The sequence below is a fragment of the Loxodonta africana genome, chromosome 16, assembly GCF_030014295.1.
Source record: "Loxodonta africana isolate mLoxAfr1 chromosome 16, mLoxAfr1.hap2, whole genome shotgun sequence".
Taxonomy (NCBI): domain Eukaryota; kingdom Metazoa; phylum Chordata; class Mammalia; order Proboscidea; family Elephantidae; genus Loxodonta; species Loxodonta africana.
Window position 1 is genome coordinate 72882892 of NC_087357.1, and position 21749 is coordinate 72904640.

Consider the following 21749-nt stretch of genomic DNA (forward strand, 5'->3'; position numbering starts at 1 on the left):
TTCACCCTGATTAGGAACTCTGGCAGCACAGTGGTTAAGAGATCAGCTGCTAACCAAAAGGTCAGCAGTTCTAATCCACCAGCCACTCTTTGGAAACCATTTGAGACAGTTCTTCTCTGTCCTGTAGGGTCAGTATGAGTCAGAATTGACTTGACAGCAATGGGTTCGGTTTGGTTTTAGTTTTCATTCTTTTCTAAGCTGTGTCTAAGCTTCTGTTAAGCCTATCCATTGAATTCTTAAGTGTCCTTTTTTTTTTTTTTTTTAGTTTTCAGTACCTTGCTGAAAGTCTCAATTTTGTTTTTTAGCTCTTTAAATAGCTATTTCAGAGTTTCTCTTTGATGAATTCAATACCTAGAATCCCTTTGGGCTAGCTTCTATTGGGTAATTTCTGCTGGTTTTGATTTTTTGCTTGCCTCCTTATATAACTTTATTTTTTATTTGGGGCAAGATATTGTATTTGGAAAATTACTTATAGTTATAATTTGAGGCACAGGATGATTCATGTTTGCTTATGGCAGGTATGGGAACACTGGCACACTGGAATCATCTTAATCTAAGTTTAGGAATTTAGATGTTTGGATGCTAAACTGCACTTTCTTGCATAGGCCTATTTACTTTCTCTTAACCCTTAATCCTTGGTGCAGCCCTTTAGGTTCTTAACCTAAGATGAGGAGGTTTTAACAGAACCATCTCTCTTGACAGGCTCTAGATTCCAAACTTTTTCCTCCTGACAGCATCAAACACCAGACCCACCACCCTGGGCCTATATCTCCTATATCCTGGCCTGGTAATAACTCTCTATTTTGTGGGGCCTTCAATGGCTTCAAACAATTTTTGAAAATACATTTCGTCCAGCTCGTCTAATTGTTTTGATGAGACAGTCTAAATTAACCTAGTCTGCCTTTATCAAAAGCCCCTAAAACCTACTTAAATTCATTTTAATATTTCTCTGTCCTTCTGCATTGCTCAGGAAGCTGCTATAGAGAACAAGGATAATCTTGACCAGAGCATCCTAGTAGTCACATTTTATCATCTGTACCACATCCATTCAGATGCTTTTTATGAGCACTTCTCGAATGTCTAAACTGATTTTATATTTTGATTCAGACTAATTTGAAGACATTATAAAATTCAAATGAGTAGTTACTCCATATTCTTCATTTTATAATTTTTGAAATCTGTGAAGTCTTTTCAATATGCATAATTACCAGGTTTGGCTCAGGTTACAGCCTAACAAATGACTCTCAAAATCTTCATGACTTACAGCAATAAAGGTTTATTTTTCTCTGACATTCTTGTCCTCCATGGGTTAACCAAGGCTATACTCAATGTTTTCTTTTCTTCATCCTGGGACCAAAGAACCAACCACACAGTAGCTTTTACATCTCTTACATCACTTCCACACACATTTCATTAATTGAAACAAGTCACATAGCCAAGTCTAATATAAATAGGACAGGAAGTACATTCCTCTCAAAGGGATGAGCCCAGTAAGGAGGGGCAGTGTATACAATGTCCCGTAGTCCCATTTCCTTCGCTGTTTTCTATTCTAGTCTGATAATAAAACTAATAGAAGGGAAGGTCTCATTTTAATTTAGGATTTAAAACAAACTGAAAACAAAAAAAATCAAAACAAGCTATTATTTTTCAAATATCAAATTAAAGAATTGGGTTTATTTTTTAAATCACTCTTCCATATATCCAACAAAAACCTAATAACCAAAATATGTATAGAACTCTGACTACTTAACAACGAAAAGACAAATAATCATAAAATGGGCAAAGGACTTAAATAGGCACTTCACCACAGAGGGCATTCAAATGGCCAGCGAACACATGAAAACATGCTCAGCATCATGAGCCATTAAAGAGATACAAATCAAAACCACAGTGAGATACCATTTCAATCCCACTAGGGTGGCTCAGACTTAAAAAACAGAAAATAACAAATGTTAGCGAGGATGTGGGGAAACTGGCAGTCTTACCCATTGCTCTTGGGAATGCAAAATGGTACAGCCAATGTAGAGAATAATGTGGTGGTGCCTCAAAAAACTAAAAATAGAGCTACCATGTGACCCAGCAATTCTCCTCCTAGGTATATACCCAAAAGCCTTGAAAGCAGAGATTCAAAAAGAGACTTGTACACCAATGTTTATTGCAACATTATTCACAATAGCCAAAAGATGGAAAAAAACCTGAATGTCCATCAGCAGATGAATGGATAAACAGAATGTGGTACGTGCATACAATGGAATACTACTCAGCCAGCAGGAGAAATGAAGTCTTGTACATGTTACAGTACAGATGGAGCTTGAAGACATTATACTGAGTGAAGTAAGTCAATCACAAAAGGATAAATATTGCATGATCTCACTTATATAAGAAGATGAGAAAAGGCAAATGTATACAGAACAAAGTTTATTTATTAGTGGTTACTAGGGACAGGAGATGGGGCAAAAGGAAGGTTAATGGTGATGATGGAAATATTGCATTTATTTAAGGTTAGAGTTGGACATTGAATAAGGAAAACCAAAGAAGAATTGATGCCTTTGAATTATGGTCTTGGCAAAAAATATTGAATATACCATGAACTGCCAGAAGAATGAACATATCTGTCTTGAAAGAAGTACAGCCAGAAGCAAGGATAGTGACACTTCATCTCATGTCCTTTGGACATGTTATCAGGAGGGACTAGCCCCTGGAGAAGAACATCATGCTTGGTAAAGTAGAGGGTCAGCAAAAAAGAGAAAGACCCTCAACAAGATGAATTGACACAGTGGCAGCAACAATGGGCTCAAGTACGACAACTATTGTGAGGATGGCACAGGACCGGGCACTGTTTCATTTTTGTTGTACATCGGGTTGCTGTGAGTCAGAACCAACTCGATGTCACCTATAACAACAAGGGGTAGGGTAGCACAGCTGATTATTGTAATTGCTGTCAATAAGTTGTACACCTGTAAAAAGTTGAATTGGCAAAAGTCGTGTGATATATTTACAGCAGTAGCAAAAAAAAAAAAAAGTAGCTGCTGAGGTTGTTATGTACAATCAAACACCTCATGGGATTTGGTTTCTTGGTTTGGAAGTTTAGAGTCATGGTTTCATGTGACATCCCAGTTAATTGGCCTAATAACATGTTTAGAGCTTCTGTTTTACCTTCTAGTTCATTGTGTGGTAGCTGGGATCTTAAAAGCTTATAAGCAGCCATCCAAGGCAAAACAACTGGTCTTATTCACCTGGAGCAACAGAGGGAGAAAAAGTGTCACGAATAGAAGGATTTGGAATGTGTGGCTAATTGCCTCCATGAACAACTGCCTCTTTTGCCATGAGACCAGAAGAACTGGATGGTGCCTAGCTACTATTACTGAACATTTCGATCAAACATTCTATAGAAGAATCCTGATCAAAAGGGGAAAAATGCAGAACAGAATTTCAAATTCTCATGGACTCCAGACTTCCGGGAGCCATGAAGGTTGGATGAACTCCTGAAACTATTGCCTGAGATAATCTTTAAACCTTATACTAAAAACATCCCCCGAAGTCTCTTAAAACCAAGCAATAGTTTAGCTTAACTAGAAAAAATGTCTGCCTCGAGTATTATGCTCTTTTAAGAACTGTCTATATGGAATCAAATTGACAATAGCAACTTAAAAAATTAGATAGGAACCTTAGGTGGCAGTGAATTTATGTTAATTGGGGAGGAACAACTCAGAAACGGAGGGTGAGAATGGTTGCACAACTCAAGAATGTAATCAATGTCACTAAATAATACATGTAGATACTGTTGAATTGGTGTGTATTTTGCTATGTATATTCTTAACAACAACAAAATAAATAAAATCTAAAAAAATCAAAATAAAAATCACTCGTTTCCCTTTCTTAGAGCATTAGTTCCACGTATGCACAGTTTCTGTTATCTGGTGTTTCTCTAAATCCCTTTTTTCCGTTTCTTATCCAATTAGTCATGTGGGAGTTTGCTCTTTGGGGAGTTAAATCTTTAATATTGACCCCTAGGCAGTACAGGACAGCCCATTTGTGTTTTCCATTTTGCATTTCACCTTCATCAACACTAAATTTCCATGTCAGCTTTCCAGGATTTTTATTTCAACAGTTTTATTTTTTTTTTAAACTTATGATTTTAAATTACATTCTTCCGATTTATTTGGAATCCTTCTCTCTCTTCTCTCCTAATTGTTTCCTCCTCTCCCCAAGGTACGTTTACTATCTTTTATCCTTTCATTCATCATATACACCCCTAAATTCTAAACTTAGAGCTTCTCATTTCTTTTATTTATGGTATTTTCCTAGTTGTTCTCCTATTACTATTCAGTACATTTTTTGAAATTATTGGAATATTATTCAGCAATTACAGTTCTCTAATGTTCATTTTATTTTCATGCATCAGAGCAATTCTTACCATTATTGTAAGGGGTCTCTTAAATTTTTTTTTTTTTATGACAAAAGTTCAGTATTGAGCAACATCAAGGATTTTCTTTTTTCTTAATCTAATTATAATAGATGTTTATTTTAAAATGGGGTGGGAATATAGGTTCTATGAAAGGGAGAGACATGTTTCTTCAAATATAATATGTGTCCAAAAGCCACAAGTGCTACACATTGTTTTGTGACCCTTGAATGATATCCGCTTTTTTTGTACTTGGTCTGATAGTAATTGATTGCAAAGAAGATCACAGAATTCTCAAGTGTTGGCTTTAGAAACACATCGATGAGTACCTTATTCGATGGGATAAAAAGCGTCAGTAAATGATGCCTCCACCTGTGTGGTTAATTTCAAAATATTGTTTGTCTAGCACATTGTCGTCAGTGACAACTGAACAAGAACTTTTGGGAGCAGTTGGCCGTCCAATAATGGCAAATTTCAAGGGTATGCAAATTGTGCCAGTTCAGCCCAGCTCTTTTCTCTATTATCATATCAATTGAGTCAGCTCACAGGAGACAAAGCGAGGTTGTGGGAACCACCTAGAGCGTCATGCACCATTTAACATCAATGCGGCAGACAGGGACATCTGCAACTTCAGGCTTCTTAACAGAGGCTAGAATGGAAGGCAGTGCACAGCTTTCTTCATCATTTAATTGCAAAATAGTATTTCCTAATGTTTGCATTGTTTATCAACAGGAGCTTCATCAATAATTGTGTAATTATGGTTGCCTAGATTACAGTGCCCTCATGCATCTTTTCATTTATTACAGAGAGGTCTGAATTTAATGTGAACTTGAAGTCATGACTCAAGACGAGCAGTATAAATCCCTTCAAATATGAGCCGTATAATATAGACATTTTGTTTAGCACAAGAATGGCAGTTGATGATTCTTCAGTCACTTGGAGTGTTAACACAGGGAAAAGAAAGACTGAAAGGCAGTGAAAGATGAGGGAAAGCCACTAGTTAGATTCAAACATAGACCCTTTGGACATGAGAATAGATTATGTTCCTGAGAATTCATCACAAGTAATTAGATGTTTGCTTTAGGCCAAAATTGGGCTGAATTAAAACAGGATTATTATGCTGAGGTCTTCCCCCTCAGACTATATTTAAAAAGGAGAACCTGGCAGAAAACTATAAGTATGTAGAGAAAAATAAGCTGTAGTGGCCAAAGTTAGAAACTCCAAGTGCAAAGGAAAAGCCTGACGTAACATCGAAGCCTTTACTTCTGTTACTTTTGAAGGCATTCCTCCTGAGCAGCAAAATGCCGGTATTTACAGTAAGCAACAGTCATCAGGCTCTGTGGCAGCAGTGTCTTTTGGCTCACAGTGCAAAGTATCCAAGAAAAATAAAATAAAGCCTTATAAACTCAGTAACAGTTATTGGTGTGGTCAGTGGGCCTTGTCTTACAATGGAGCAGGAAAACAAAAATGTGAAAAATAATGGGTGCATTTAAACCAAATGAGGCAAGGGGTTAGTCTGAAAAGCTTAATTTCTACATGAAAATCTCACATTTTTACTTAAATCCATTATACGTTTAAGAAAAATCTGAGACCCGTTTATAATATACAGTGAAACCCGTGAGGGCCAGAACTCCACAGGACTGCCTTGTTGTTCCAGGTCTCACTCCGCCATTGACAGGGTGAAGTCTTACCACCTTTCTATTGCTTGTTTTAGTGCAAAATATTTGAGTTTTCTTTCTCTGACAGGTTTCCACCTTACACAGGTTCCAACTTTCACGGTTTTTACTGTAATATTTTATATATTTTGTCATTAGAGTTTCTCCCTCAAAAAAATGTAAAAGTTAATTTAACTTGTATATTGAGTGAGCCACATTTGAACTGGGCTGTTTCTTCCCAATGGATCAACACAGTAATTTCCTTGAAAACAATTTCTGGAGTTAGAATGTGTTTCCCCTCAACAGGTCTGATTAGTCTGAATTTATCCCTTTGATAATTATTTATTCATTTTCTAACAGCAAATTTTGCTTCCCTCCTAAGATTTTTTTTTTTTTTAAGATTGCATAAAAGAAAAAAAAAACACACAACTGCCACAGTAAAGCACCCATAGACTGGAGGACAATACAGAGTTTTTGCACCCTTTTTTGTGATCCTTAAGTATAATGGGCATAGCAGGGGCTATTTTAATATGATAGAAACCTACGATTTTCTCCACCTGAGGAGTACTGAAAACTGATTTATTAGTGGTAGCAGTTTGACTTGTAGTTACTTAATAAAGACTGTACTTGGTGAGTTAGTTTCTACCATAAACTTGAAAAAGCTCTAACTCGGTGTAGAATGAAAGTAGACCTGTCTATCTGTATATATATATATAGCTTATTCTTCTAGATTGGGGCTTTGCAGTGAATGTCTGTATGCTCTCAATCCTGACACATGTATACCTTTCCTTTAACGGACTTGTATGAAAACATTATTCAGCAACTCTTACTAGGAGCTGTTTATCAAAACTGCTATGATAATAACTGTGTCCTAATGAGTCTTGGTCTGTTTCAGTGTAATCGATAAACTACAAATTAATGTTCCATAATTCACATTACAATGCACATGTAATTATTTTGAGATGAGGCAAACCCTATGCATTTAATTTACAGCTGTAATTAAGTAAACTTATCTGATGCTAATTAGGTGAACCTAAAAGGTTCATAGGTTTGTGTATTTAATTATCAAAGTATAATCAGCAATTAATTTTAGAAAAGCTTTCCTATGTTGAGTTCAACACTGATTTCAGCCCACAGTGCAATTTTATTTTCTTGGACCTCCAATATATTAAAATGCGTTGTGAATTGTGGAGACTCTACTTGGTGAGTTAGCTTCTTTATAATCATACATATAATTTGCCGTCTGAAAACTGGGTTTAAGAATACAGAAGTTCTGTATCCAGCAATACACCTTATTGCACATTCAGTCAGTTTCAGACCACAGCAGTTCAAAAATCTGCAATTTCTCCATCTTTGGCATTTGTGGTTGGTGCATAAAACTGAATAATATTCATATTAACTGGTCTTTGTAGGCATATGGATATTAACGTATTATTGACAGCATTGTACTTCAGGAGAGATCTTGAAATATTCTTTTTGTTGATAAATGCAACACTGTTCCTCAATTTGTCATTCCCAGCATAGTAGACCATATGCTTGTGGATTCAAAATCGTCAATACCAGTCCATTACAGTTCACTAATGCCCAGGATATCGACCTTCAGTTGTTCCATTTCACTTTTTAAGACATCCAATTTTCTTTCACTTATGCTTTGTACATTCCACATTCCAATTACTAATGGGTGGTTGCTGCTATTACTTCTCATTTTGAATCATGCCACATCAGCAGATGAAGGTTCTGAAGTCTTTACTCCTGCATCACCAAGGTCAACTCTATTTTAAGGAAGCAACTCTTCCCCAGTTTTATTTTGAGTGCATGCTAGCCTGGGGGGGCTCATCTTCCAGCACTGCACCAGGCAATATTTTGTTGTTCCTCATAGAATTTTCATTGGCTAATTTTCAGAAGTAGATCACCAGGCCTTTCTTCCTTGACAGTCAAGATATATTGATAATTACTGGTGATTGGAATGCAAAAGTTGGAAACAAAGAAGTAGGATCAGTAGTTAGAAAATATGGCCTTGGTGATAGAAACAATGCTGGAGATCACGTTAGAATTCTTCAAGACCAATGACTTATTCATCAGAAATACTTTTTACAATAATAATATAATCAACAACAATATAAGTGGACCTCACCAGATGGAATACACAAGAGTCACGTCAACCATATCTGTGAAAAGATGATGAAGAGGCTCAATATCATCAGTCAAGCAAAGCCGGGGCCACCTGCATAACAGACCATCAATTGCTCATGTGCAAGTTCAAGTTGGAGCTGAAGAAAATCAAAGCAAGCCCACAAGAGCCAGAGTACAGCTTTGAATCTATCCCACTTGAATTTAGAGACCATCTCCAGAATAGATTTGATGCACTGAACACCGATGACCAAATACCAGAAGAACTGTGAGAAGACATCAAGAATATCATACATGAAGACTGTGAAAGATCACTAAAAAAAATAGAACAGAAGGAAAAGATCAAAATGGATGTCAGAAGAGACTGTGAAACTTGCTGAAGGAAGAAATTCAATATACATTGAAGGCGTTGATGAAAAACAAAGCTCCAGGAATTGGCGGAATACCAACTGAGATGCCTCAACAAACAGATGCAATGCTGGAAGCACCTTACTTGTCCATGTCAAGAAATGTGGAAGACTGCTACCTGGTCAATCAACTGGAAGAGATCCGTATTCATGTCCATTCCAAAGAAAGGCAATCAAGAGGAATGTGGAAATAATCGAACAATATTATTAATATCATATGCAAGCAAAAATCTCCTGGAGATAATTTAAAAAAGCAACTGCAGCCGTACATCAACAGGGACCTGCCAGAACTTCAAGCCAAATTCAAAAGAGGACATGGAACGAGAGATATTATTGCTGTTGTCAGATGGGTCTTGTCCAAAAGCAAAGAATACCAGAATTACCTCTGTTTTATCGATTATGAGAAGGCATTAGACTGTGTGTATCATAACAAATTAGGAATAACACTGCAAAGAATGGGCATTTCAGAACACTTAATTGTACTCATGGGGAACTTGGACATGGATCAAGAGACAGTCATTCAGACAAAACAATGGGATACTGAATGGTTCATGTCTTAGTCATCTAGTGCTGCTATAACAGAAATACCACAAGTGGATGGCTTTAACAAAGAGAAATTTGTTTCCTCACAGTAAACTAGGCTGAAAGTCCAAATTCAACGCGTCAGCTCCAGGGGAAAGCTTTCTCTCTCTGTCGGCTCTGGAGGAAGGTCCTCGTCCTCAATCTTCCTGTGATCGAGGAGCTTCTCAGGCACAGGGACCCCGGGTCCAAAGGATGCACTGTGATCCCGGTGTGCATTCTTGGTGGTATGAGGTCCCCAACTCTCTGCTTGCTTCCCTTCCCTTTTATCTCTTGAGAGATAAAAGGTGGTGCAGGCCACACTCCAGGGAATCTCCCTTTACCTTGGATCAGGAAGGCGACCTGAGTAAGAGTGAGGTTGCAAACCCACCCTACAACATAAAATTACAATCACAAAATGGTGAACAACCACACAATACTGGGAATCATGGCCTAACCAGGTTGACACGTATTTTGGGGGGAACACAATTCAATCCGTGACAGTTCAGAATTGGAAAAGGTATGTGGCCTTTCACCTTATTCAATCTGTGTGCTGAGCAAATAATCAGAGAAGCTGGACTATATGAAAAAGAACATGGTGTTAGGAAGGGAGGAAGACTCATTAACAACCTGCAGTATGCAGGTGACACAATCTTGCTTGCTGAAAATGAAGACAACTTGAAGCACTTACTGATGAAGGTCAGAGTGTGAATTACCCTAGAATGTGAAGAAAACAAAAATCATCACAAATGGAGAAGAAATTTAATTTGTCAGTGGTTCATCCTACTTGGATTGACAGTTGACGTCCATGGAAGCAGCAGTCATGAAATCAGACAACGTACTGCATGGTAGAGATCTGTTACAAAGACTTCTTAAAAGTTTCAAAAAGCAAAGATGATACTTTTGATGACTAACATGCATCTGGCGCAAGCTATGGTCTTTTCAGTCACCTTATGTTGTTTGTTGTTAGGTGCCATTGAGTCAGTTTCCACTTACAGCAACCAGATGTACAATAGAATAACACACTGCCTGGTCCTGTGCCATCCTCACAGTCCGTTATGTTTGAACCCATTGTTGCAACCACTGTGTCAGTCCATCTTGTTGAGGGTCTTCCTGTTTTTCACTGACCTTCTGCTTTACCAAGCATGATGTCCTTCTCCAGAGGCTGGTCCCTCCTGATAACATGTCCAAAGTATGTGAGACCAAGTCTCACCATCTTTGCTTCTAAGCAGCATTTGGCTGTACTTCTTCCAAGACAGATTTGTTCATTCTGGAAGTCTATGGTATATTCAGTATTCTTTGCCAACACCATAATTCAAAGTCATCAGTTCTTCAGTCTTTCTTATTCATTATCCAGCTTTCACATGCATCTGAGGTGATTGAAAACACCATAGTTTGGGTCAGGTGAACCTTAGTCCTTAAAATGACATCTTTGCTTTAAACACTTTAAAGAGGTCTTTTGCAGCAGATTTGCCAAATGCAGTGCATTGTTTGATTTCTTGACTGCTGGTTCCATGGGTGTTGATTGTGGATCCAAGTAAAACGAAATCCTTGACAACTCCAGTATTTTCTCATTTATCATGATTGGCCCAGTTGTGAGGATTTTTGTTTTCTTTATGTTGAGGTATATAATCCAGGCTATGGTCTTTGATCTTCATCAGTAAGTGCTTCAAATCCTCTTCACTTTCCGCAAGCCAGGTTGTTTCATCCTCTAACCCTGAATCCATGTTCTTCTTCATATAGTCCAGCTTCTCTGATTATTTGCTCAGCATACATATTGAATAAGTATGGTAAAAGGATACAACCCCACCACACACCTTTCTTGACTTTAAACTATGTAGTATCTCCTTGTTCTGTTCAAATGACTGCATTATGATCTAAGTGCAGGTTCCTCATGGACACAATTAAGTGTTCTGAAATTCCCATTCTTTGTAACGTTGATACACACAGTTGAATGCCTTCTCACAATTGATAAAACAGAGGTAAACACCTTCCTGGTATTCTCTGCTTTCAGCCAGGATCCACCTGACGTCAGCAGTGATATCCCTTGTTCCACGTCCTCTTCTGAATCTGGCCTGAGTTTTTGGCAGTTCCCTGTCAATGTACTGCTGCAGCCATTTTTGAGTGATCTTCAGCAAGATTTTACTTATGTGATATTAATGATATTGTTCAATAATTTTCCCTTTTTTTGCATCACCTTTCTTTAGAATGGGTACAAATATGGATCTTTTCCAGTCGGTTGGCCATGTAGCTGTTTTCGAAAGTCCTTGGCATAGATGGGTAAGCGCTTCCAGCACTGCATCCATTTGTTGAAACATCTCAATTGACATTCTGTCAACTTCTGGGCCCTTGTTTTTCACCAATGCCTTCACTGTAGCTTGGACCTCTTCCTTCAGTACCACCGGTTCTTGATCATGTGCTGCCTCCTGAAGTTGTTGGACATTGGCCAATTCTTTTTGGTAAAGTGACGCTTGTGTATTCCTTCCATCTTCTTTTGATGCTTCCTGCATCATTTAATATTTTCCCCATAGAATCTCTCAATATTGCAACTTGAGGCTTAAATTTCCTCTTCAGTTCTTTCAGCTGGAGAAATGCCAAGTGTGTTCTTCCTTTTTGGTTTTCTATCTCCAGGTATTTGCACTTTTCATTATAATACTTTACTTTGTCTTCTCAAGCCACCCTTTGAAATCTTCTGTTCAGCTCTTTTACTTCATCATTTCTTCCTTTTGCTTTACCAAATCACCTCATATGCATGTGAAAGTTGGATAATGAAAAAGAAAGACAAGACTTGATGCATTCAAACTGTGATGTTGGCAAAGAATATCGAATATACCATGGGGTACCAAAAGAATGAACAAATCAGTCTTAGAAGAAATACGATCCAAATGGCCCTTAGAAATGAGAATGGTGAAACTTCAGCTCATTTGCTTTAGACATGTCATCAGGAAAGACCACTCATTAGAAAAGAACATCATGTTTGGTAAAGAAGAGGTCCAATGAAAATGAGGAAAACCCTCCATGAGATGGATTGACACAATAGCTGAACAATGAACACAAACATACCAACAATCATGAAGACTGCACAGGATCAAGCAACGTTTTGTTTTGATCTCCATGAGTCAGAGCCTACTTGATGGCAACTAACAACAACAGCATATCCAGCAAAACTATTTTTTTAAATGAAGGAGAAATTAAGATAATTCCAGATAAACGAAAGTTAATGGAGTTCATTGCTAGTAGACTGGCCCTATAAGAATTGCTAAAGGGAATCCTTCAGTGAAATGCAAGGATACTTAGTTACCTTAAGCCATGAGTAGTAATGAAGAACTTCAGTAAAGGTAACATAAAACATAAAAGCCAGTGTTATTTTTTATTGAAACTCTTCTTTTTATTTCCCACATGAATTAGAAGACTAATGCATAAAACTATAATTATAAATCTGTGTTAATGGATACACAATATATAAAGATGTAATTCGTGACAACAACATAAATGGGGCAGAGCTATATAGGAGCAGAGTTTTTGTATGCTATTGAAACTAAGTTGGTGTCAATTTGAAACTAGATTGCTTTAGGTTTAGGATGTTAATTTTAATCCCTATGACAATTAGTAAGAAAATACCTTAAGAAGATAGAAGTTTTCTCTATTACATTAAAATATGATAGAAAAATTTGATTATCAGAAAATATACTTGATTGCTAGTTTAGAAGTCTTTTAAATTCCACTGTCAATCAACAAATATTTATTCAGTACCTAGTATAATGGGCTTTCTACTGGGATTCTGTAAGTATCCCCAATTCTTCTCAATAAATTTATACTCAAGAAAGAAGAGTTACCTGATCTCCAGTATGACTACCTAGTCTTAGAGTACGCTAGATAAAATGCTCACATTTTCAGATTTTCTGGGTACATTTATGCTTTAAAGAATGTGAAAGTTTGTACCCATGGTTTTCCCTGAAGGCCTAAAAGATGTTTCTGCCTTCATGCCTTTAAAACTAAGATACATAGTTGTGAGGAATTTAAAAAAAAATTTTTTTTTTTTCTTTTTCTAAAGGCACTTATATGATCTAGTGTGTATGTTCCCTCCACGGTCAAAGCATTTGGATAATGTCATCATTATCAGAAAATATGAGCCTTACCCTCAGACACTCAAATTCTTGGCTTTCAGACTGAGCTAGCCAGAACACAGTTTTGTTTTGTTTTTATTCCTTCCTTATGAGTACTCACTATGGTAAAATAAAAAGTAATTGCTGATATTTATGTTGTGCTTTACAGCTTGCATAGAACATTTACTTATATTGTCTAAAATGAACTATTAAAATAGATGAACAAATTGGTATGTGAGCTGTGAAGTAGTTGTTGCTTTTATTTTTTGGGGACTCTGGTAAAGAGTACAAGTTGTCAGTACATTAAAAATAGAAGCTTCGTTTTTTTTTTTTTTTTTTTTTTGTATTAGTACTTAGTCTTTTCAAAGAATTAACTGCCATGGCAAAAATTTCCTCTGTCCAGATGTAACCAGTATTGAGACTTAAAATACGTACACAATTAATGACACCAACAGTGCCACACTGGCTGCTATAGCTTGGCCAGTTTGTATACGGTTTCTGGGTCATCTGAGGAAGTATAAGTAGTATTGTATTCTGTAAACAGGACAGGTCCAGCAGATGCCATTTACATAAAATAGTGTATAAATTATATCCTTGACACTATGTAATGTGGCATTTCTAAATCGAATTATTTCCTCTCTTCTTCCATTCTCAGAAACAAAGATACTGCTTCTTGTATTGTTTCATGGAGAAACTATTAGTAGTTCAACATGGCTGCAAAGTGTAGCAACTTGACACCTAAAACCTGTTGCGCTTGAGTGGATTCCAACTCAGAGAGACTCTACAAGACAGAGTAGAACCCATAGGGTTTCCAAGGAGCGGCTGGTGGAACTGCTGACCTTTTGGTTAGCAGCCAAGCTCTTAACCACTTTGCCACCAGGGGTCCAACTTGACTTGACACCTAGTGTCTTCTGTTTCCTCTGAGAATGAGAATAATGAATTGGTAGCTTGAGAAGGATAGCAGACATTTAGAACAGATAGTTTGGGGTGGGGCGGGGAGTGAAAGCACGAGCAGTATCAGTAATTTCACAATATTCAATAACAATTACCAGCCTGTTTTGACCCAGGGTCTTTATTTTCTTTTATACGGTTTTGTCACTTTTCTTAATCTCCTAATAAGCATTGACAAGCCTGAAATTGTGGACAGTATATTTATCTTCCCATACATTAAAAAAAAAAAATTTATCTTCCCATATATTACAGGGGTAACATTTCCTTTTCCTTTAACATTGTTTGGTAGACATTTTAGCCAAATGAAGAAATCACACAAAAAATTCCAGAAACAACATCCTACTCTCCTATTTAGAAAATTGTCCCTTTCAGCTAGTTTTTAAACCAAAGGGAAAAGCATATGAGGTTCTATTATGTAGCTAGATTTGAACTGATGAGTAGCTAGGCTTCCCTACATTTTCCTTCCCAAACTGATTCTAATCTGCAAACCTGCTTTTTTTTGTGCTTTGATTGTGCATACCTTTCTGCTTTTATCACTGTTTATGAAGGTGTTTTAAGTACAGGATCAATAGTGTGTCGGTGAATGTTTCACAACTGGTTCTCCGGGGGAAAATGGCCAGGTCTGTAGCAATTGCATCATGGTGTAAATATTCCCACAATGGCTGATTCCAGGCTACCAATGTCACTAAACTTAGATTTGAGTAGAGCTTTCTGGGTGCAAAATCAACTCCCAGCAGCAAGTAGAAGCTGGCTCCAGCACACCACTAGAAAACTAAAAGGACTGAAGTATTGATAAGAGCAACAGCATGGATGAATCTCAAAAACATTATGCTGAAAATAAGAAGTCAGGCATAAAAAAACATATACATTATGATTGCATTTATTACAATACTAATTTATGATGATAAAAATCAGAACAGTGGTTGTTTTTGTTTTGTTTTTATAGAGGGAAGGAGTTTGACTGTGAAGGGGCAGGCATGAAGGAACTTTCCGAGATGATGAAAATATTTGTACCAGCATTGTCCAATAGAACTTTCTGCAGTGATGGAAATATTCTGTATCTGCGTTATTCATTATGGTAGCCACTAGCCACATGTATCTTGAGTGCTTGTAATGTGGGTAGTGTAACTAATTAACTGAATTTTTTGTTTTATTCATTTTCAGTTAATTTAAATTTAAATAGCTATGGCTAGTGGCTACTATACTGAATAGCTCAGTTGTATATAGCTTGATAGGCATATGGGCTATATTTCAAAAATTCATCAAACTGTTTAAATCTGTGAATTCTAGTGTTTGTAAATTGTACCTCAATAAAAAAAAAAAATAGAAACGTTTGGTTGTACCATTTAAAACAACAGCAAGAACTTTAGTGATGAAAACGAAGGCAGGAACAAATAACTTCTCTATCTTGTAGCCAGAAACTCCAACCTTGACGCTAAAAGTTGGTTGTTATTTTTGTTAGCTGCCATTAACTTGGATCCTGACTCATGGTGACCCTATGCACAAGGGATTGAAACACTGCCTAGTCCTGCACCATCTTTTTGAGCAGTTGTGGATCAAATCATTGTGATCCACTTCATTGGCTGATTTTCAGAAGTAAATCCCCAGGCCTTTCTTCCAAAATTTGATTAGAGCTATTGAAATAAAAAGAAGGGAATCCCCAATCAAGTTGGACTCCATGCAATAAACCTGATCTCTGATGGCTACGATGGTAGACTTACTTCACCAAATTACAATATTTATTTTATATTCTATAAAAATAAGAGGAACATTGCGATTAATTGGCCTAATATCACGTTTAGTGCTGCTGTTCTACCTTCTAGTTTGTTATGTAGTGCTTGGGGTCTTAAAATCTTACAAGTGGTCATCCAAGGCACAGTTGGTCTCTATTCACCTGGAGCAAAAGAGGAAGAAGAAGAGTCAGATACAGGAGGAGGAAATGGAATGTGTGGCTAATTGCCTACATGAACAACTGCCTCCTTTGCCATGAGACCAGGAGAACTAGATGATTACCGTTAAGGGACATTATTTTGATCAAAGATTCTATAGGAGAATCCTGATCAAAAGGGGGAAAATGCAGAACAGAATTTCAAATTCTCATGGACTCTAGACTTTCTGGAGCCTTGGAGGCTGGATGAACCCTGAGATAATCTTTAGACCTTAAACCAAAAATATCCCTTGAATTCTAATAAAAACAAACAGTAGAACTGGTAAAGAATGTCTGCCCTGAGTGTTGTGCTCTTTTAAGATCTATATATATGGAATCACCTCCAGCGTTGCATCTGTTTGTTGAAACATCTCAACTGATATTCCACCAATTGCTGGAGCCTTGTTTTTCGCCAATGCCTTCAGAGCAGCTTGGACTTCTTCCTTCAGTACCATCAGTTCCTGATCATATGCCACCTCTTGAAATGGTTGAATATCAACTAATTCTTTTTGGTATAATGACTCTGTGTATTCCTTCCATCTTCTTTTGATGCTTCCTGCGTCGTTTAATATTTTCCCCATGGAATCCTTCACTATTGCAACTCGAGGCTTGAATTTTTTCTTCAGTTCTTTCAGCTTGAGAAACGCCGAGCGTGTTCTTCTCTTTTGGTTTTCCATCTCCAGCTCTTTGCACATGTCATTATAATACTTTACTTTGTCTTCTCAAGAGGCCCTTTGAAATCTTCTGTTCAGTTCTTTTACTTCATCAATTCTTCCTTTTGCTTTAGCTGCTCGATGCTCAAGAACAAGTTTCAGAGTCTCCTCTGACATCCATCTTGGTCTTTTCTTTCTTTCCTGTCTTTTCAGTGACCTCTTGGTTTCTTCATGGATGATATCCTTGATGTCATTCCACAACTTGTGTGGTCTTTGGTCACTAGTGTTCAATGCATCAAATCTGTTCTTGAAATGGTCTCTAAATTCAGTTGGGATATACTCAAGGTCATATTTTGGCTCTCGGGTACTTGCTCTGATTTTCTGCAGTGCTGGAGGTGGTCACTCGTCTATGCCAAGAAATATGGAAGACAGCTTCCTGGCCAACTGACTGGAAGAGATCCATATTTATGCCTATTCCCAAGAAAGGTGATCCAACTGAATGTGGAAATTATAGAACAATATCATTAATATCACATGCAAGCAAAATTTTGCTGCAGGTCATTCAAAAGCAGCTGCAGCAGTATATCAACAGGGAACTGCCAGAAATTCAGGCCGGTTTCAGAAGAGGACGTGTAACCAGGGATATCATCACTGATGTCAGATGGATCTTGGCTGAAAGCAGAGAATACCAGAAGGATGTTTACCTGTGTTTTATTGATTATGCAGAGGCATTCGACTGTGTGGATCATAACAAACTATGGATAATACTGCAAAGAATGGGAATTCCTGAACACTTAATTGTGCTCTTGAGGAACCTTTACATAGATCAAGGGGCAGTTTTCGGACAGAACAAGGGGATACTGATTGGTTTAAAGTCGGGAAAATGTGCGTCAGGGTTGTATTCTTTCACCATACCTATTTAATCTGTATGCTGAACAAATAATACAAGAAGCTGGACTATATGAAGAAGATCAGGGCATCAGGATTGGAGGAAGACTCATTAACAACCTGAGTTATGCAGATGACACAACCTTGCTTGCTGAAAGTAAAGAGGACTTGAAGCATTTACTAATGAAGATCAAAGACCACAGCCTTCAGTATGGATTACATCTCAACATAAAGAAAACAAAAATCCTCACAACTGGACCAATGAGCAACATCATGATAAATGGAGAAAAGATTGAAGTTATCAAGGATTTCATTTTACTTGGATCCACAATCAATAGCCATGGAAGCAGCAGTCAAGAAGTCGAAAGGCGCATTGCATTGGGCAAATCTGCTGCAAAGGACCTCTTCAAAGTGTTGAAAAGCAAAGATGTCACCCTGAAGACTAAGGTGCGCCTGACCCAAGCCATGGTATTTTCAGTCGCATCACATGCATGTGAAATCTGGACAATGAATAAGGAAGACCGAAGAAGAGTTGACACTTTTGAATTGTGGTGTTGGCAAAGAATATTTAATATACCATGGACTGCCAAAGGAACGAACAAGTCTGTCTTGGAGGAAGTGTGGCCAGAATGCTCCTTAGAGGCAAGGGTGGCAAGACTGAGTCTTACATACTTTGGACATGTTGTCAGGAGAGATCAGTCCCTGGAGAAGGACATCATGCTTGGCAGACTACAGGGTCAATGGAAAAGAGGAAGACCCTCAACAAGGTGGATTGACACAGTGGGTGCAACAATGCGCTCGAGCATAACAACGATTGTAAGGATGGCGCAGGACCGGGCAGTGTCTCGTTCTGTTGTGCGTAGGGTCACTGTGAGTCAGAACCGACTCAATGGCACCTAACAACAACAACATATGGAATCAAATTGACAACAGCAATTCAAAAGATAGAAAACTTAGGGAACAGTAGTTTCTGTGAATGGGGGAGAAAAAACTAGAAAAAGAGGGTGAGAATGGTTGAACAACTCGAAGAATGTAATCAATGCCACTGAATTGTACATGTAGAAATTGTTAAATTGATGTATGTTCTGCTGTGTATATTCTCAACAACGAAAATAAAACAAAAATTTTTTTAATTCAAAAATAAGAAACAATCCTTATCAAAATTCTAACAGTCTTCTTTGCAAAAATGGAAAAATCAATCCTCAAATTTATATAGAGAGCTGCAAGGTCCCCAAATAGCCAAAGCAGTCTTTAAAAAGAAGATAAAAGTGGGGGAGCTCCCAATCCTGAGAAATATTATAAAGCTACAGTAATCAAAACTGTCTGGTACTATTATAATGATAGACATACAGGCCAATGGAATAGTCCAGAGATAAACCCATACATCTGTAGTCAATTTATTTCCTACAGGGTACTAATGAGGGAAGAATAGTCTCTTTAATAAATGGTCCTGGGACAACTGAATTTCTACTAGCAAAAGAATGAACCTGGACCCATACCTGACACCATATATAAAACTAACTCAAAATGGATCAAGGACTTAAATGTAAACTAAAACCATAAAATGCTTAAAAGAGAACATGGGGTAATGCTTCAAGACCCAGTTTTTAACAATGGATTCTTAGATATGACGCCAAAAGCATAAGCAGCAAAATAGATAAATTGGACTTCAACAAAATTAAAAACTCTGTTCACCAAAGAACTTTATCAACAAAGTAAAAAGACAACCTACAGTTTGGGAGAGAAATTTGGGGAACATATATTTGATAAAGGTTTAATATCCAGACTATATAAACAACTCCTGCAACTGAACAAAGAAGTCCTGGTGGCTCCATGGTTAAGTATTTGGCTGCTAACCACAAAGTCAACAGTTCAAGCCCACCAGCCACTCCGTGGAAGAAAAGACCTGACAGTCTGCTCCTGTAGAGATTACAGCGTAGCCTCAGACACCCATCCAACTCAAAACTGAAGCCACTCCCGAAGCCCACTTTTCAAGCAAAGATTAGACAGGCCTATGATGCAATAACACATGTATGGAACATGCTTCTTAGTTCAATCAGATATACCAGACCAAATGGGCAACTCCTGCCCAAAAGCAAGATGAGAAGGCAGGAAGGGGCAGAAAAACTGGACAAATGGACACAGGGAACCCCGGATGGAAAGGGGGAGAGTGCTGTCACATTGCAGGGTTTACAACCAATGTCACAAAACAATTTGTGTACAGATTTTTTAATGAAAAACTAACTTGCACTGTAAACTTTCACCTAAAGCACAATAAAACTAAAAAAAAATAAAAGATTACAGCCTAAGAAACCCTATGGAGCAGCTCTGCTGTGTCATATAGGGTTGCTAAGAGTCGGAATTGACAGCACACAATGACAACAACTTAACAACAAAAAGACAACCCAATTAAAAGAATGGGCAAAAGATTTGAATCAACATTTCACCAAAGAAGCAATATGAATGTCTAACAAACATATAAAAGATGCTCAATATCATTAGTCATTAGAGAAATACACACAATGAGGTATCACTGCCCACCCACTAAGATGGCTGTGATTTGAAAAATGAAAAATAACAGATGTTGGTGCGAATGTGGAGAAATTGGAACCCTCGTGCATTGCTGGTGGAATTGTAAAGTGGTACAGCTGCTATAGAAAACAATTTGGCAGCTCCTCCAAAAGTTGAACCTAAATTTACCGTATGATCTAGCAATTCCACTTCTGGGTATGTACCCAAAAGAATTGAAAGCAGGCAGGGAGATATTTGTGCACAAAATGTTCACTGCAGCCCTTTTTCACAGTAGCCAAAAGGTGAAAACAGCCTAAATGTCCGTCAACAGGTGACTGCATAAAGCAAATGTGGTACATGCGTACATGAAATACTACTCAACCGTAAAGAGCAATGAAGTCTGATACGTGCTACAACATGGAAAGACCTTGAAAACATTATGCCGAGTGAAATAAATCCATCACAAAAGGACAAATATTGTATGATCTCACATGAAAAATCTAAAATAGGCAGTATATGGAGATCAAAGTTTATTAGTGGTTACCAGGGGCCAGTAGGAGAGAGAGGCTTGTTGCTTAGGTGACACTGGGCTTCTGTTAAGGGTAATAGAAAAATTTGCAAATTGTTAGTGGTGATGGTTCAGTAACGTGATGAATGTAATTAACGTCACTGAATTTTCCATGTAAAAAATGTTGAAATGGCAAATGTTTTGTTACATATATATTTACCACAATTTTTAAAAAAGCGGAGGGGGGGACAAATTCAGAGATACATTGTTTATGCTAGTACAGGATACTTTTAAGAGTTTTATACTGGCTCTCTTCACACCCATAGAGGTTTTTCAGTTTCAAAATTTTTCAAATCAGGCATCTTTCATTTAGGAGAATTGAAAGGGGGATAAAAGAGAGATGGTGATTTACTTTTCAGCAGAATATGATTACTGTTCATTTATGGGGCAAAAATATTGAGCAGGACCAACATAATAATTGTATTTTCAATCTCTGCTTAGGAAAAATAAAAATGAAACAGCAATTCAAAGATAGTGTAATAGCAAAGATGGAACCCAATCAGTGGTGTTCTGGTAAATAATTAACAACCAGCTCTATGACAAGCTTGTTGGCTTGCCAGTTTCCATGGTATAAATCCTTCTCCCACCATGACTTACCATTTCAAACTAACAAAGTGAGGGCGCCGAGTGTTAAGTTGAAAAGTACACAGTTGACTCTCACAAGACCTGTGAGCTGACTCCAGCACACCACTGAACCCAGTGTTTCTCAACTCTTCGCACCATATCTGTCATCAGGGAACTGAATTTTTTTTAGAATACAAATTCCATCTCAGTTTAGTCATTTTCAGAACTATATCTTTGCCTAGATTCTTTTAAAGAAGAAAAAATATGAGGTGTGATCTTTAAACTTTTTCTACCACTTTTTTTAAACCTGATGCTACAACTTCCATTTTCAAAGAATAGTAAGGAGTACTTCCAAGCTTTAAAAGCAAAGTAAGATATTGTATTGGAGAGTTTTTTTTTTACGAGTAATTAACCATACGCTTACAC

General features: G+C 37.5%; 1 protein-coding gene across 4 annotated transcripts in view; it reads left to right on the forward strand.

Annotated features, from left to right (window-relative positions):
- ADK (adenosine kinase) overlaps window positions 1–21749 on the forward strand; it is a 569500-nt gene that overhangs the window by 497411 nt on the left and 50340 nt on the right. The window lies entirely within an intron of this gene.